General features: G+C 43.1%; 1 non-coding gene across 1 annotated transcript; it reads left to right on the top strand.

The window, feature by feature from the left end:
• The first annotated feature begins 1,939 nt into the window (after positions 1 to 1,939).
• On the top strand, positions 1,940 to 2,013 carry TRNAT-AGU (transfer RNA threonine (anticodon AGU)). Its single transcript has one exon. It is a non-coding gene; the product is annotated as a tRNA-Thr (tRNA).
• The last annotated feature ends 15,524 nt before the right edge of the window (positions 2,014 to 17,537 follow it).

Below are 17,537 nucleotides of genomic sequence, written 5' to 3' on the forward strand. Positions count from 1 at the left end.
ATGCATAAAAGTACATCTTAAAACTATTTCTGGAAGATTTACCTAAACAAAAAGCCTTTAGCAGGTGCCAGAAATAATACAGCAAAGGTGCCTGTTAATATCAATAGGCAGGAAGCTCCAGAGACTAGTTGCTGCCACACTGAATAATCAGTTCCTTGGAACTGAAGAGTTCTGGAGAACTTGAAAGTGTGACCACAATTTTCTGACATTTTGGTTGGCCCAATAAAAGCACTGCCCCGATACAGGTTTTGGGATTTTTCTTATGGACCAAGATGGCTACTTCTACGTTTTGAATCTTTGAAGTGTGTTCATATTTGGTTGCATTTGCAAATGTAGATACACGTATGTGTATAAATGTAGACTGCCAGTTTTAAGGAACATGGGAACAAACCGCTATTCTGAATAATGCTTTTTGTAGGAAAGGGTAGGGAGCACTGGAGATGAGTTTATGGAACTTTGATGGCCCAAAAAAGTTTGAGAACCACTGATAGATGCTGCTACAATCAGGGCCATGAGGCAAGGTGAAGTGACTGCCTCAGGCGTCAGGATCCGCAGTGGCACTGGCAGCAGATCCCAACGTAGACTTTTATTCCCCTTTTGTTCCTGAGGGAATTGGGTGTGTTTGGCCTGGAGACAGACAGGAGATCTGAGAGTCCTTTTCACATAACTTAAAGGCTGTCACATCGAAGATGGAGCAAGCTTGTTTTCTCCTGTTCTGGAGGAACAATGGATTCAAGTTACAAGAAGAGAGATTCCAACTAAAACATTAGGAAGAGTTGTTTGACAGTGGAACAGATTCCCTTGGGAGGTGTTGGACACTCCTTCATTAGAGGTTTTTAAGCTGAGGTTGGACGGCCATCTGCCATAGTTGAGATTCCTGCATTGCAGGGGGCTGGACTAGATGACTCTTGGGACCCCTTCCAACGTTTTGATTTTATGTAGATCGCCACTTACTCCTTCCATGGTGGAGAAGGGGAGGGGTCGCCACCTTGGGGTTTGCCTCAGGTGCCAAAATGTCTCTGGCAAACCCTGGCTACAACCCACCATCTCTGCTCAGAAGCACAGGCCCATGGGGTGTTGAGGCCCCCAGTCCTTCCAGAGACAACCCTCTCCCTGTGGCCTTTCCTTGTTGTGATGGCCTCCTTAGTCTGTGCAAGGCTGTTTTTTTTTGGGGGGGGGGGTAAGGGAGGGGGCCTTGAGCTTCCCCTCCCCGCCCTCCCAGCTAAATTTGATCCCCTGCAAGTTTTCTGCACACACCTCAGTCGGTAGAGCACAAGCCACTTTTGCAGAGGGTTAGACTGGATGACCCTACTCTACAATGCTGTGATCTATTCTAGCCATAGGAGCCAACTCCCAGGGGCCGAGGGGCTTCCCCCCCAATAAAATATTTGAGGCCCCCCCAAAAAAAGTTAGTGGGCATCTCCAAATATGGTGTGTGTGCTGCATTATGCGATCGATTGTGTGGGGCGGGAATTGCCTGCCCCCCCCAAAAAATATTGTTTTTCAAGTTGGCTCCGCTGATTCTAGCAGAATCGACCCTCGGAGAAGTGCGATGCCGCTGGAGGGTCCTATTGAAGCCTACCCACGTCTACTCAGAGTAAGCTCCGCTGGAGTTCAGCGGGTCCCACTCCCTGGGAAATGGCATCTTTGCAAGGGGCTCTCCCTCTGCGCATCTTTGCAAAGCGCTTCTCTCAGTCAAAGCTGAGCTGAAGGACAAGCCCTACAAGCCTTCAACACCCCGCCCCCCCAAAATACATAAATCCCGGTGCCGGTCCCTGATCCTTAGGAAGTGCGGTGGGTGGGAATGCAGAAGAACGCCTCCCGTCCACGTGCGGATCCAGCCGCGGCGGCATCTCCCGCAGGCCGCTTCCTCGTCCTCCCCCTTCCTGCTCCCTCCCGGAGGTACATGAAGGCTGCTCCGCTGCTCACCCTACCGGCCGGCGCCGTGGCTTAGTTGGTTAAAGCGCCTGTCTAGTAAACAGGAGATCCTGGGTTCGAATCCCAGCGGTGCCTGCAGAGGAGTCGCCTCTGTTTTGCCTGCAGGAGGCGGCCTTATTTTTATGCCCACCCGCCCTGCTCGGCTGGAGAAAGAGCGAGAGAGGCGCGCTCGGATCCTCCGCCTCCTTCGCTCCAGGTGCTGCTTAAAGGTTTTGCTGCTGCGCGCCTCTTTGCAAAGGGCTCGTGGCCAGGCGCCCGCTTTGCAGGATGCCCGATGCCCTTCCTAGGCGCCCTTAAGAGCAGCCCCCATGCCCCACCCCCCGGCAGCAGCCCCATCGCGGATCCACGCGCGCACGGGGGGGGGGGCGCGAACCCACAGCCGAGCCCTTTGCGATTACGGTCACGAGTAGATGTACACCTTTTTGCAAAAATGGGTTATCATAACAAGAGAGAGAAATAATCTTACGTGTGGCAGTAGTTTGACATCTTGCAGAAAATACGGTTTAAATTTTTTTACACGGAAGTGTGTTTGTTGCCTGCACCTTTTAGACTTGAACTGCCGATTTCTGTGTGTATGTGTTTCTCCTTCCTTTAAACAGGGCCACTTTTTAACTATGCCAGGCATAGGGGGAAACACCTTCCTGCTCCTGTGGATGACCCTCTTTATTCTTTAATATTTCCTATTCCTTTATGCTTCCTTCTTTGGTGCTTAACATGTTAAAGAGGATGCTCAGCAGATGCCCACTGGTGACGCATTATTCTGAAGACAGACCCACACAGAGAAACTTGACAAGGTATGGTATGTTTTTCAGAATCCTGCTTATTCCGACCACGCAGGCTTTGAAGGGAAGAGTGTTTGTCACATCATTCTACATTCATTCATTCATTCATTCATCTATTTATAGTCATGCGTTTGTGTAGTTGTCCAGATTAATCCAGAACCACTGCTGTCCCTGCTTATTTCCTTGCCGTCATCAATACAGGCGAAAACTCGCAGAGAGGCATGCATCAATATGTGCCAGGAAGTGCTTTATCAAGTCGATTAATCCAATCCAAAGGGTCGATCCAGTTTAGGTTACAATCCTAAACCCCCTCACTAGGGAGGAACTCTGTGAAATTTACTTTGGATAGTGGTCAGAAAGTGTCACTGAGACTTTCACAAGCAAATCTCAGTGATGGTGGAGGTTTGTCCCTTAGTGAGGTTTCCAGACTTTATCCTGGCCTCTTCCCCCATCCTCCCATTCAGAGCCTCTGGAGCTGCCCATTTCCTCCTTATTATGCCAAAAATGGATACTTGCACTGACTGGACCTTATGTCGCCATAACACTGTCCTACCTCCCTTGTACTATCATTACTTAGGGTCATGGGCGTAGCCAGACCTTTCGTTAGGGGGGACAGAACCTCAGTTTGCTATGTATTTTTATTTATTTTTATTGTTGGGAGGAAAGCTGTCCCTCCCTTCCCCCCCTTGGCTATGCCCATGCTTAGGGTTGCCCTGTGGTTGATGGCTTAGTAACAATCTTACCCTGGTCCAACCAGCATAACTCAAGGGCAATATTGCAGCCTTACAGCACTGTCTTGATTATGTCTACTCAGAAATGAGTCCTGAATTCATTGGGGATCATCCCAGGCTACTGTGGTTAGGACTGCAGCTTTAAGTGAGTACAGTCGTACCTTGGATCTCAAACGCCTTGGCTCCCGAACAAATCAACTCCCGAACGATCGAAACCCAGAAGTGAGCTTTTGAATAATTTTTGGAAGCTGAACATCTGGTGTGACTTCCACAGCCTCCAATTAGCTGCAGGACGCCCCTGCAGCCAATCGGAAACTGTGCCTTGGTTTTTGAACAGACTCCCGGAACACATTCTGTTCAAGAACCAAGGTACAACTGTAAATGATTTCTTAGATGCTAACACAACCACTGGTAAAAATGTTGTCTGGGTTACTGTGATTACAGTAAGCCCACAACTTACATACATGCCTTTAACTTGTGCACATTCAGCTTTACATGTGTGGCAAACAAACAAACAAATAAGGGTGGAAAGGGGGCAGGCTTACGAGGGAAACGACTTTGGCAATCCCACCTGCCATCCAACCCAATGACTATATTGGTTTTGGCTTTATGTGTGAGCCCCGGAACATAACACATGCTAAGTTGCAGGCTTACTGTACCATATGAACCAAGCGCCAAGTCTCAGAAGGAGGATCTCCTCCCATAGAGGATAGTATAGGTGTTGAGTCCTGCAAGGTTGTGGTGGGCTGCTGGAACTTCCACTGCCATGTGAAGTTCATGGGGTGGGGGTGGGGGGTGCGATAGGGCCTCTTCTATAGTGACCTCCAGAATGTGGAATACCCTCCCCTCCTAGATGTGTCTAACCTCGTCAATGAACACATCTCAATGGCATGTCTAAATGTACTTGTTCCCACAGGCCTTTGTGGGTGGGTGAACCCTTAGGATATGTAATCCCACCCCAGGACTGTGTGGTGAAAGGTGGAATGTAAATACTAGCAGCAGAGGCAGCAGAGGCAGCAGCAGCAGCAGCAGCAGCAGCAGCAGCAACAACAACAACAACAACAACAACAACAACAACAACAACAACAACAACAACAACAACTTCTTGGGTGGCTTGCACTGGAAAAGTCCACAAGGGCCTTGTGAAAAATAGTGTAGATCAGGCTTCCTCAACCTTAGCCTTCCAGATGTTTTTGGCCTACGACTCCCATGATCCCTAGCTAGCAGGACCAACGGTCAGGGATGATGGGAATTGTAGTCTCAAAACTTCTGGAGGGCTGAGGTTGAGGAAGCCTGGTGTAGATACTTGAAGCAGAAATTTAGCCTGTGGGACTTCAATATTCCTGGAATATTTTGGCACTTTTCCTGCCTACAAAGCAGCCTCACAGGAGCAATACTCCACTTCTGGAGTATGTTCTCCGTTTTGGGCATATTTAAAATGGCTTTGCAAGCATTTTCAAAATGGACTTTAGTTTTCTTTGTTAAGATGCCAAAGATCAATTGGTTGGGAACATGTATAAAGAACAAAGCGATGGGGAAGGAGAGGTAAAAACATGAGGACAATCCGTCTTCTCAGAGGGTTGGTTTGGCAGAAGGAAATACTGTGCAATTCAGGGACTTTGCTGAAGTCAAATGGTGTACAGGTACGTCATGTAAAATTAAAACAGGCAGCAGGAACAAAGTCACTTCCCAGAAAGATGTCAATGACCAAAAGACAAGCAACACTGTGGAAGGGTACCCCTGGAAACAAAGAGCAGCATCACCAAGTACTTTTCCTGAAAAGGACAGGACTGCCAAGGAGGGAATGCTTTCGGTAAAGGAGTCACAAACGAAAGCGGCAACAGAAATCAGAGCTGGATGTAAATCTCTTAGAAGCTTGGCTGTCACAGGTATGGAACTCCATCCTTATGGACAAATTAACGGCCTTATAACAAGACTGGAAAGAAAAACAGCAACTTTTATGCAACATGATATCCTTTTATTGAATAGTACAAGCTATTAAGCATGGCTTCCATCACTAGCATCACATGGAACATTGTGGAATGACGCTTTCATCTGACTACTGTACATTCAATGGACCACAACTGGGATCGCTTCATGTTATATTTCCTGTATTTCCCTTCTCTCTCTCACCCCCCCCCCAAGAACAAGCAATGGCTAGATTTTATATGGCTTGCAGGTGGGTGGGGAGAGATTTGCAATAAAATAAATTACAGTCTGTATTCTATTAACTATTAAAAGGCTTGGAAGCAGGCATAGAAAACAATAAATGCAGCCTCTTAAAGTAGATCAGAATCACTTAATACTGTCATGTTACGACTTTTGAATCAGGGTAATAATAAAAGCCACAATATAAATCAGTTGTCGGAATAAGGAATGACAGGGAAGTGGGGAGATGCTTGTGTATTATTGTTCCAGCTGCTGCGTTGTTTGGTTGGAAGTGAAAGCAGCACTTGGGGAACTCCTCAGAGAGCTGAAGGGCAAGGAGTGGATGTGAGGGCAAGATTTATATACTGTACCTTAAAATGAGCTTATTAAGGCCCCATCTGCACTATACATTTAAAGCAGTATTACCCCACTTTAAACAGTCATGGCTTCCTCCAAAGGATCCTGCAAATTGTACGTAGTTTGTTAAGGGTGCTGAGAGTTGTCAGAAGATCCCTCCCCTTCCTTCACATAATTACATTTCCCTGGAAAATTAGGAGTCAATGGTTAAACCACTCCAATAATGGTTCATATGGGAAGAGGTGGTCCTTGACATATTGCGGTCTTGAGCCATTAAAGGCTGTATAGGTCAAAACCAACACTTTGAATTGGGCCCTTAAACTAATTGGCAGCCAGCGCAGCCAGGCTAGGATTGGTGTTATATGCTCAAGCTGTCTTGCCATGGTGAGCAAGTCATTCCTGCAACCATTGAGGGAATACAATAAATCTGCATGTGTCTCAAGCAAAAAATCACTTATAGTCAAAACCCATTGGGTTCAATGACAGGTGGGACTGCCAACATCATTTTTCCCAGAACCCCACCTCTTTTTCTTTTTTAATTTTTTTTGCTATGCGCACATGTTAAATGCATGTAGATGGTGGGCTTAAAGTACTTCTGTCTGAATTAATGCTTTCCTGTCCAATCTCGCAACATTATATCTGTTCTGAATTTTAGATTGATTGGTTGATTTTTACTGGACTCTGTCTTCTGATGCTTTACTGTAGCTTTGGAGGTATTTGTTTTATTATTTCAAGGCCTTGGGCAGCAGCCACTAGTGATGTGTAGTTCTGCTCTTTCTTCCAAGTAAATTTTTAGGTTTGAGATGTCAAGTAACTCAACATGCTCTGCAGTAAATGATGGTTGTGTACACAACATATATTCAAAGCACATTTCACTCCCCACCCCCAGAAAAGAATCCTGAGAATTGTAGTTTGTTAAGGGGGAGGGAAATTGTAGCTCTGTGAGTGGGTAAACTATTGTTCTGGGATTCTTTTTTTGATGGGCATGTGCTTTAAATGTATGGTGTATATGCAGCCCATCATGGTTATCCAACTGTGATCTTAGGGGAGCTGGGAAATCTAAACGGGCCTGCAAATATATATTGATAATCTTAACAATATGCACTTTCTACAAGGAGTTTAACGAGATTGATTTGTGCTGCCTTGGTAACAATTAGCGAAGGCTACTGAAACCTTTCAAGGGAGAAATGAATTTTTTTCTAAACAATTGCTCTAAAGTAATTGCTAATATAAAGCAGGCCTGCCACAATATAAAATGCTTGGCTAGGTGGTGGAACATTGCTTAATTTCTAGCAAAAGGGATTGTGGGGCTCAGTCTCCACTAGCCTGTCTAGAAACAACACCATCTGATTGAGTAGCTCGTCTCCTTGATTCCTGCTCTATGGAGACTCTGCATTGTATGCAGTTAAATTATGCTCAGATTAGCCCCACTGAAATTAATGGACTTGTGTTTGTCATGTCCATTAATTCAAGTGGATTTACCATGAGTATGAATAGCTTTGGATACAACCCTCTGTACAATGCCCTCTGTACCGGCTCAAGAGGGCTTTCACTTATTTTTACTTAATATCTTCCATAGTCAAACCTTAAAAGCACTGAAAACAAAGGCCAATGAGCCCTTGTATAAAATAAAACCTGCAGTGGAATAACCAGAATAGTTCATGAGAAGGAACAGTCTTGCAGATTTAGGAATTGCCTCTTGCAGTCTGGATGGGTTGGAATGATAAATTGCTAAGTGCAAGATCAAGTGTCAATTCAGAGGCGCTGTTGCCTGTTGTGGGGACTTGGGCTAATCTCCAGCGCTTTCAAATAAAAAGCACACGTGGCATTATCTTCCGAAGACCAATTATTTAGGACAAAACACAGAATAAGAGACCTTTGGCCCAAACATTAGTGGTAGCACTGAATCACTGACATGCTATTTACCAACCCACCCATCCATTGTTTGTTTCTTTACTTTTACTCAAAAATAAGCCACCCTTGTTGAAACTGCTAAATGTGAATTACCACAATGTTCTTCCTGTCACTTGTACCATGCACAGATAATTAAAGCATTAGAGAGAAACGAAGTCGTTAATGGCAACGTTTAACCCTGATTTATTTCACAATTGATGGTGGTGGTGTAGCTGTTGTATGCAAAGGAACCCACCACAGTTGTTCATCGTGCAGGAACAAGATGTTGTTACTAACAGCTCATTATCATATATTCACAATTTGTCAGGGAGCCTGCTGTAAGCATCCACTCTGCATGTAGGGAAAGCATCACCCAAGGAGGCTCCAACTTTAAGGTACTACTGCTGCGAACTTCTGGGCTAGTGGGTGGCAGAGCAGCCTACAGCTTTCAGGCTCTTATCATGGGAAGTGGAAAACTACCAACAGACCAGTCACCACTAGAAGAATCACCCCATCCTCTCTTTGCATAAACCCTCAGTGAGGGCCAGCTGGCCCAATAAGGTAGATGGGGTACTGCCCCACCAATTTCACGCTGCCCTCAGCCAGCCCCCCACCTGCCTACCTCCTTACTCACAAGGAGCCCAGGGAGTGGAATAGCTTGTCTGATACTTCCTCCTAAGGGTATGTTCACATAACCACTAACTCCATATCCACTAGTTTTTGAAGCCACATTCACAGTGTGTTAGCCACAATTCACATAGATCCCATAGTTTCTTATCAAATACGGTATTTGATGCATTTCTCCCCAAAACAGCTTCAATTCTACTGGAAAAATGGATATGGAGTGTGAGCAGTAATGTGAGCATTAGAGACAGGGGGTCACATAAGGAAGGCACTCATAGCTCCACAATTCATATTATTCCACTGTATGTTAAAAACATAAAACCAAATCAGAACGTACGCAGGATACTTTTCTCATTGCTGGTGGGAATGTTAAACTTCTTGAAAGCATTGCTCAAAATATGTTCTCATATTTTTGTTGCCAGTATTTTTTTATAATTTATGTGCAAACCCTCATGAGCACAATTTCTGCAACACATGCAGTAAAAGAAAGCGAAATAGAACGATACTGAGGCAAAAGGAATTAGGTATTACAGCAGTAATTTAAGGCTGATCCTTATCATGCACAGGCACATATTGCTTGTCTGACTCCGCAGTGTCATTAGATCCTCCCCTTCAAATTCCACTATATTTCTTTTTTGTTAATCCCAGTTTACACCTCTTTTATTGAATTCATTTCCCTGGGATTTATGAGGGTTGGTTTTTTTTAAGTGCAATCACAGTCTTAGGACTTCTGCAAACTTTGACAGAATTTCTCTTCTTGATGGATAATTACTAAGTCTGCATCTCAGGAATCATTGGCATACAATGGGTTTGGCATATAAAAACAAGTCCATAGCCTCCAGCATTTCCTAGCTCAAAAGAGGGACATGCTTGTTGCAAAATCTGCTCTCCTACCAAAGATTCATTTTGCGAAACTTCCGTTTTACATGTCGTTGAAGTCGTTTTCACAATTTATGCCTGGGTGCTGTATTTGCAACAGCCTGTCCTCTACTGATTTAAAAGCCAAAATGGGTAATGTTTCATTTGTTTAAAGTGAGCCTTGAAAAATGTAATTGTTCTACAGTGGCCTAATTTACACATAGCACTGAGACAAAACAATGGCTTAGTGCACAGAAGCAAGAATTTGTTCCCAGAGCAAAGGGGAGTAAAATGCACTTTCAATGTGCACCAGTCTTTCCCTACACCAGTGGTGTCCAAACGTTTTTCAAAGAGGGCCAGATTTGATGAAGTGAAGGGCCGTGAGGGCCGACCAAAGTTGTTAACCCTTTTTTATGATTGAAGTTGGGGTTTTTTAAACCGACTGGTGGACTGGATTGGCCCCCGAAGCAGACTTTGGACATGCCTGCCCCACACATTCCAGTTGTTTCCAGCTAATACTGCAGAGCTGGAAAAGGGCATCCCAAATTATTAAGGATTAGCTGCAACTTGCCTACTAAGGAGAATAGTTCTCACATTTGAGGCTTTTTAGTTTAGAGAAAAGGAAAATAATAGGGTATATGACAGAAGCATATAAAATTATGCATGGTACAGAGAATGTGGACAGAGAGAAGCTCTCCTTCCTCTCATAATATAGGAACTGAGGGCCAGACAGTGAATGTTGGAAGTTTCAGGACAGCACATAGCTAAATTGTGGATTTCTCTCCCACAAGATGTAGTGATGGTCACCAAAGTCATGGAGGTTAAGGCTATCAATGGCTACTAGCCACATTGGCTGCATTTCTGTCTCCACTGTGGAGGCAGTAAATGCTTCTGAATGACAGTTGCTGGGAATCACAAGAAGAGTTGCTGCTATTGAACTCAGGTCCTGCTTGTGGGTTTCCCTTTTGGGTATCTGGACCGTTACTGTGAGAACAGGATGCTGGACTTGATGTGCCCCCTTTGGCCTGATCCAACAGGGCTCTTGCATTATTTTATGCTCTCTCCACCACCTTAAGTCCCAAGTCTTAGCAGCGCCACAAGCCATGGCAAAGAGCCAAGAGAAGGGCATCATCTTCATCTCCAGAGGTTCCTGTCTGGTTATTTGGAAATGGGATGGTGGATCAGACAGATCTTGGTTTGTTCCAGCCAGGCAACCTTAATGTTCTTACGTTCTTGGCAGCCGACCTCACATGAACCACAGCAGACGACAGTGTGAGAAATTATCAGGTCATAAATGTTTTTGCCTCATACATAATTCAGCAGCATGAATTGATCCGGCTAAAATCAATATACGAACGATCACAATATTTCAGTGGTGTTTTTTTTTTTTTTTATAATATTTTTTATTACGTTTCTTTCCAAATTTTATACATTACAAACAAATAAGGAGTTTACAAGAAACCATTTTTTTTTTTTTTTAACAAAAATCCCAACTTGGACTTCCCCACCCCTTCCGATTCTGCGTTCTTTATATTAACAATGTCAGCAATTTGTTACCTTATGTCATACCTTATTGTAACTTTTACATGTTATGTATCTATATTCAATGTATTATGTCACAATTTTTATACCTTTAAAATAAACGTAACATGTTCAGTTTCATATTATCTCCTTTTCTCTTTTATCACTTAGTTTACTATTTACTTAATCATAATTACTAAAGCGTATCATTTCCAAATCATGCACCGTCTTAAGATTCATACAGTTTGTAATACTTTTGCAAGTAGTCTTTAAACTTTTTCCAGTCCACCTCAATTGTTTCTACATCCAAATCTCGGATTCTGCCGGTCAGTTCAGCTATCTCCATGTAGTCCATCAACTGCATCTGCCATTCCTCCAGCGTGGGTAAATCTTGTATCTTCCAGTTCTTTGCGATGAGTATTCTTGCTGCTGTACTAGCATACATAAACAAAGTTCTGTCCTTCTTTAACACTTTCTGGTCTACCATGCCCAACAGGAAGGCCTCTGGTTTCTTGGGAAAGGTATACCTAAATACCTTTTTCAACTCATTGTAAATCATTTCCCAGAAAGCCTTAACCTTTGGGCATGTCCACCAGAGGTGAAAGAAAGTCCCCTCTGCTTCCTTACACTTCCAACATTTATTGTCAGACAGGTGATGTATCTTAGCTAACTTGACTGGGGTCATGTACCACCGGTATATCATTTTCATAATGTTTTCCTTCAAGGCCGTACTGGCCGTGAATTTCATTCCGGTGTTCCATAACCTTTCCCAGTCTTCAAACATAATGTTGTGTCCAACATCCTGTGCCCATTTAATCATAGCAGATTTAACTGTCTCATCCTGTAAATTCCACATAAGCAGCAAGTTATACATTCTAGATAACAGCTTTGTCTTTGGTTCTAACAATTCTGTCTCTAGTTTCGACTTTTCCACCTGGAAACCAACTTTTTTGTCCATTTTGAAAACCTCTTGAATTTGAGCATAATGTAGCCAATCTCGCACCTTATTTTTTAGTTTGTCCTGGCTCTGCAACTTCCAATTGTCTCCAATTTTTTCAGTCAATTCCCAATATTTCGGCCAATAGGCCTCCATATTGGGTCTTTTTCGGGCCTTGGCCTCCACTGGTGATAGCCACCTCGGAGTTTTACTCTCTAGTAAGTCTTTATATTTCATCCAGACTGCAAAAATTGCTTTTCTGACAATGTGGCTTTTAAACAATTTATGTGCTTTAACCTTGTCGTACCATAGGTATGCGTGCCATCCAAAAGCATTATTAAAACCTTCCAGATCTAGGACATCGGTGTTTTCCAACAAAAACCAATCTTTCAGCCAGCAGAAGGCTGCAGCTTCATAATACAACCTCAAGTCCGGCAGGGCAAACCCCCCTCTTTCTTTCGAATCTGTTAATATTTTAAACTTTATTCGGGGCTTTTTGCCCTGCCAGATAAATCTAGATATATCCTTCTGCCATTTTCCAAAGCAATCCACTCTGTCCACGATCTGTAAGGTTTGAAACAAAAATAACATTTTCGGCAACACATTCATTTTTATAGCTGCAATTCTTCCCAACAAGGAAAGTTTCAATCTTGACCAAATTTCTAAATCCTTTTTAACTTCCAACCAACATTTCTCATAATTATCCTTAAATAAATTCAAATTCTTGGAGGACAAATAGATCCCAAGGTATTTCACTTTTTTAACCACATTCAGTTCTGTTTCTCTCTGAAACCCCTCTGTTTCTGTAATTGTTAAATTTTTGGTCAGAACCTTAGTTTTTTGTTTATTCAACCTAAATCCCGCCACCCGACCAAATTCAGATATAAGTTCGAGAACTCTTTTTGTACTGGATTCTGGCTCCTGCAGTGTCAAAACTAGGTCATCTGCAAAAGCTTTCAGTTTATATTGTTTCACTCCGACCTCTATCCCTTGTACCAACCGGTCCTCTCTGATCATATTCAATAGCACCTCCAGGACTGAAATAAATAACAGAGGGGATAGAGGGCACCCTTGTCGTGTCCCTTTTTCAATTTTAAATTCCTCCGTCACCACATTGTTCACTATTAATTTAGCTTTTTGTTCTGAATAGATTGCATGTAATCCATTCTCAAACCCCCGTCCCACTCCCATCCCTTCCAAGTTCTTCTTCATAAACATCCAAGATATGTTGTCAAATGCTTTCTCCGCATCAATAAAGATTAACACCGCCCTTGTATTCCTGTTAGTCTGCAAAAGTTCTAAAATGTCAATGATGTTTCTAGTGTTCTCATATAAATGTCTACCAGGGAGAAAGCCAGCTTGGTCTTTATGAATTACTTCATTTAAGACTTTTTTAAGTCTATTTGCCAAAATGTCTGCAAATATTTTGTAATCCACATTTAGGAGTGAGATGGGACGGTAGTTTTTAAGCTGAGTCTTTTCAGATTCTGACTTAGGTATCAATGTGATGAAGGCTTCTTTCCACGTTTCTGGTGCCCTCTTCCCATCCATAATCTGGTTACATACCTCCAACAAAGGTTGTATCAAATAGTCCTTCAGAACCTTGTAATATTTGGAGGTAAGTCCATCCGGGCCTGGAGATTTGCCTAGTTGCATATTCTGAATGGCACCTTCAATTTCCTGTAAGGTTATTGTAGAGTTCAAGATTGATCTTTTATCTTGAGTTATTTTTGATAGTCCATTTATCTTTAAAAATTGATCTATCTCTGATTCTTTCTGGGGCCCCTGTGCATACAGTTCTTTGAAGTATCTGTGGAAGCACCTCCTAATTTCTTCTGGTTTCTGTACGATCCTTCCATCAATCTCTAGATTTGTTATCGTGTTTAGCTTTTGTCTTTTTTTCAGCTGCCAAGCTAGCAGCTTTCCACATTTATTTGCTGATTCAAAAGATCTTTGCTTCATCTGTTTTATTTTCCATTCAATCTCCTGATTAATCAATTTTAAGTATTCTGCTTGGTAGAATTTAATTTCTCTCAGCACCTCCTTGGACTTTGGTTTGGTTCTCAGTTTTTTTTCTCCTTGGTGTATTTTCTCCAATATTTTGTCCTTCTTTCCGTTCCAGAGTTTTTTCTTGATTGAATTCTGTTGTATCAGAAACCCTCTCATAAGAGCTTTGCTTGCGTCCCAGATCGTTCTTTTTTCAACTGTAGTATTCAGATTTATCTCAAAATAGTCCTTTAATGTTTTTTGGGCCTTTTTCACAATCTCTTGATCTCTTAGTAGTGTGTCATTCATTCTCCATCTGAAGGAACCGGGTTGAGTTAATCTAAGTTCTATTTTCAAGGCGTTGTGGTCGGAGCATGTTTTTGGGCAGATTTCCACCTTTTTAGTCTTGGGTGCCAGCCCCCTGGAGGTCCAGATTTGGTCGATCCTTGACCAAGACAGGTGGGCCTCAGAGAAAAAAGTTCCTTCTTTACCTAGGGGGTTCTTTGTCCTCCATATGTCGATCAAATCCAGATTGTCAGTCAGTTCGAAAAAAGTTTTGGGCAGTCTGCCGTCTGATGTTAAGTTTTGGTTGTAAGACTTATCCATATGTGTAGACACCACTCCATTCATATCTCCCATCATTATGATGTTAGCATAATCCAGATAGTCCAGCAACGTCTCATGCAGCTTCTTGAAAAATTCTGATTTCCCGTCATTTGGGGCATAAATTCCTAATATCAATATTTTTTCTCCTTGGGTTTGAATTTCAATTGCCAAAATTCTTCCTTGTTCATCCTTAAATAGAAATTTGGGTATCAGGCTCTCCTTAGCGTAGATCACCACTCCTCTTTTCTTTACTTTGTCAGACGAAATAAATTCTTGGCCTAATCTTTTATTTACCAAAACCTTCCTGTGGAGCCTGGTCACATGGGTTTCTTGTAGGCAAATAATGTCCAATTGTTCTTTCTTCAATATGTGAAATAACCTCCTTCTTTTCTCCGGGGAATTTCCGCCATTTATATTCCAACTGAGTAGCCGCAGAGACATCCTGAACTATTCTGCTACACCTAGAGCGGTGTATCTTCTTTCTCCTCTGGTTCCGAAGGTGCAGGTATTGCTCCACCTGGGTTGGGTATAGGCCAATTAGCTGCTGCTTCTTTTTGGAGGTCTTCTCCGTGATCGTGCTGGAACTTTTGTAAGTCCTCTGGTGATCTTATTTTAACCTTCTTCTGTTTGTAAGTGAATGATAGCCCTTGTGGGAACTCCCACCTGTAAGGAATTGTGTTGAGTCTCAGCAACTTAGCCAAATCTGAGTAGGTGGCTCTCAAGTCCAATAACTGTTTAGGAATATCTCGGTAAATTTCCACCCTTTTCTCTTGTATCACAATTGAGTTTTTGAAGTGTAGGCCTAGTATTTTGTCTCTCTCCTCCCTTGATCTCAAAGCTATTAAGCAGTCTCTGGATCTATCTTTTCTTACTAATCTTCCCAACCGAAAAGCCGATACAATTTTGAAATCAATTTCTTCTTTTAAGTCCCAGAACTTTGTAAACTCTGTTGTCAAAAGTCCTTTCAAATCTTCTTGTTCAATTTCTGGGACTGCCCTTAGTCTGAGGTTGGTCTCGCGATTTTTCAATTCCACCAACGAGAGATAGGTTTGTTGGTCCCCTATCTGTTTATGAAGAGGCTTGACTTCCGCTTTAACTTCCTCGACTTCTTTTTTAGCTGATGTTGCAATTTGAACGGCTTCCCCTGCCAGTTTACGATTCTCTTCTGTTACTCCTTGCAATTTTTCAATTGCTTGGGTATGTTGGGAAACCTGATCTGTCAATTTCTGGATCGAGGATGTTGCTTGGTCAATTTTTGTTGATTGGTTATCAATTTTTTGATTTATTGCTGACAATTGTTCCAAAACTTGTTTCAGTACTGCCTCAGCTCCTCCTGCTGCCATATCTTCCTCTTCAGATTTTTCAGGCTTTTCGGTTTCTACTTTTTGTGTCGCAAGCACAGCTGGAACTGATAATCTACGTCCCTGAGTTAAAGTTGTTTGCAAAAGCTGTGCTTGCTTTTTTGCTTTCTCTTTCTCCTTAGCTTCCTTAGCTTTGGCTGCTCTTGTCTTTCCTGTGCCACTCATCAGTCAACGTTCAAGGTCAAGTGTTGTAATCCCATGGGAAAGGCAAGTCCAGAATTAAAAACAGTCTATTGAGAGAAGGTAAACAGAGAAACTTTCCCAGGCCTCTATATTCCCAATGTCCTCTAGGGGGAGTGCCACCAAAGTTTTAGTAAGAAGAAGGTAACTTTCCGCAATTAAAGTCTCTTTGTTCCAACTTTAAAAACAATTTTAAAAGCAAATTAGTTCCAGCACGCTAAAAGAAAGGTCCTGCAGAGCCCTTTTAAACATATAACAAAGTTCCAGCAAGGTGCCTGCAATTGTATCCACTTCAGCTAGGTGAGCTCAAAATTACACTATCCAGTTACAAAAGTATCTGGAAGCTTGCAACAGTTCCGCAGTTTAAACAACTTTACCCGGCCACCCGGGAATTTGGGGTTAGAGTCTTCCCTTGCCCTTGGGGTGTCCGCTCCAGGTCAATTTTATGCTGTATTTATTCTTTAAAAGTAAAATTCAAATATGCACGAAAGTCCCGATTTAAAGCTTCAAAGCTTCCCTGTTCACAGCGCTTTCCGCTCTTTAGACCGTCTGCTTTGATCTTGAAAGCAGTGTCGGAAGACGGACTTCCTCTTTCTCGTCTCCCGTTTTTAGCCAAATTTTCCGATTTGATTTGTAGAATCTTAGGTCCTTACTCACGGGTTTGATGTTTCAGCCCGATGTTTCTTGGAAGAAAGGTCAGCGCTCATCCGTGACAGCCGCGCGGCTTCGCCTCCGCAGAAAGAGCGATGAACCCACAGCACCGCTCCCCCTCCTTCACTCCGAAGCCCCTTACGGGGTTCCTTTTGTGATTTCGGGGTCGCTCCAGGTGCCCGCCGGGTCCCACGGCCACGGACTCACTCTGCCCGTGGTTTATCTTGATGGGTTGCCGCTGCGCCGTCGCGAGCAACCCTTTTCTGCGGTGCCCCTCTTCAGAGCTCGAAGAGGTCCGCCATCACGGTTTTGCGCCGCCTCCGGAAGTCATTTCAGTGGTGTTTTTAAGTGAGCTTCAGTGCATGGTGAACAATTTCTCTTAAAGAAAAGATTGTTTTTGAGAACAGAAAGGGGAAAATAAAGCTAAATAACCTATCTTTTACTGCGAATTTGTAGCTTTCCCCGCTGCTATGGATCATAATTTAAAACGACTGTTCAAAAACCCAATCAGCTACATGTTTACCATCATGGGGCTATAAAATCTTTATAGAGATTTGGCTGGTTAGAGTAGGAAATGGGTAGATTTCAGTGGAGTGATTTATTGAGCTATTAAAAAAAAGAGAGAGAAACACACCACAACCCGTACTTTGAAGTAATGACGTCACAGCATTAAAAACGAAGCCAAGTTATATTTGGGATGCGAGGAGCCCAAAGAAGTCACTTTTCTTGCCACATGGGGGTCAGTCAGGGAGCCCCTTTCCCAAAGCGATGCAACGAGGGGGACTGGCTGTGACCCTCACGAAGCGAGGCAGGAGGGAAACTTTGTCCATGCTCAGAGGCAACTTCTCTCTTTTTTTAATACTAAAAACATGACCTCGCAAACCCTCGAGTGAGCCCGACTTTAAAACAAGAGCAAGCGCTGGGGGTCTTCATCCCTCCCGGCCCTTCCCCTCACAGGCGGCGG

This window comes from Podarcis raffonei, chromosome 8, assembly GCF_027172205.1.
Source record: "Podarcis raffonei isolate rPodRaf1 chromosome 8, rPodRaf1.pri, whole genome shotgun sequence".
In the NCBI taxonomy this organism is placed as follows: Eukaryota; Metazoa; Chordata; class Lepidosauria; order Squamata; family Lacertidae; genus Podarcis; species Podarcis raffonei.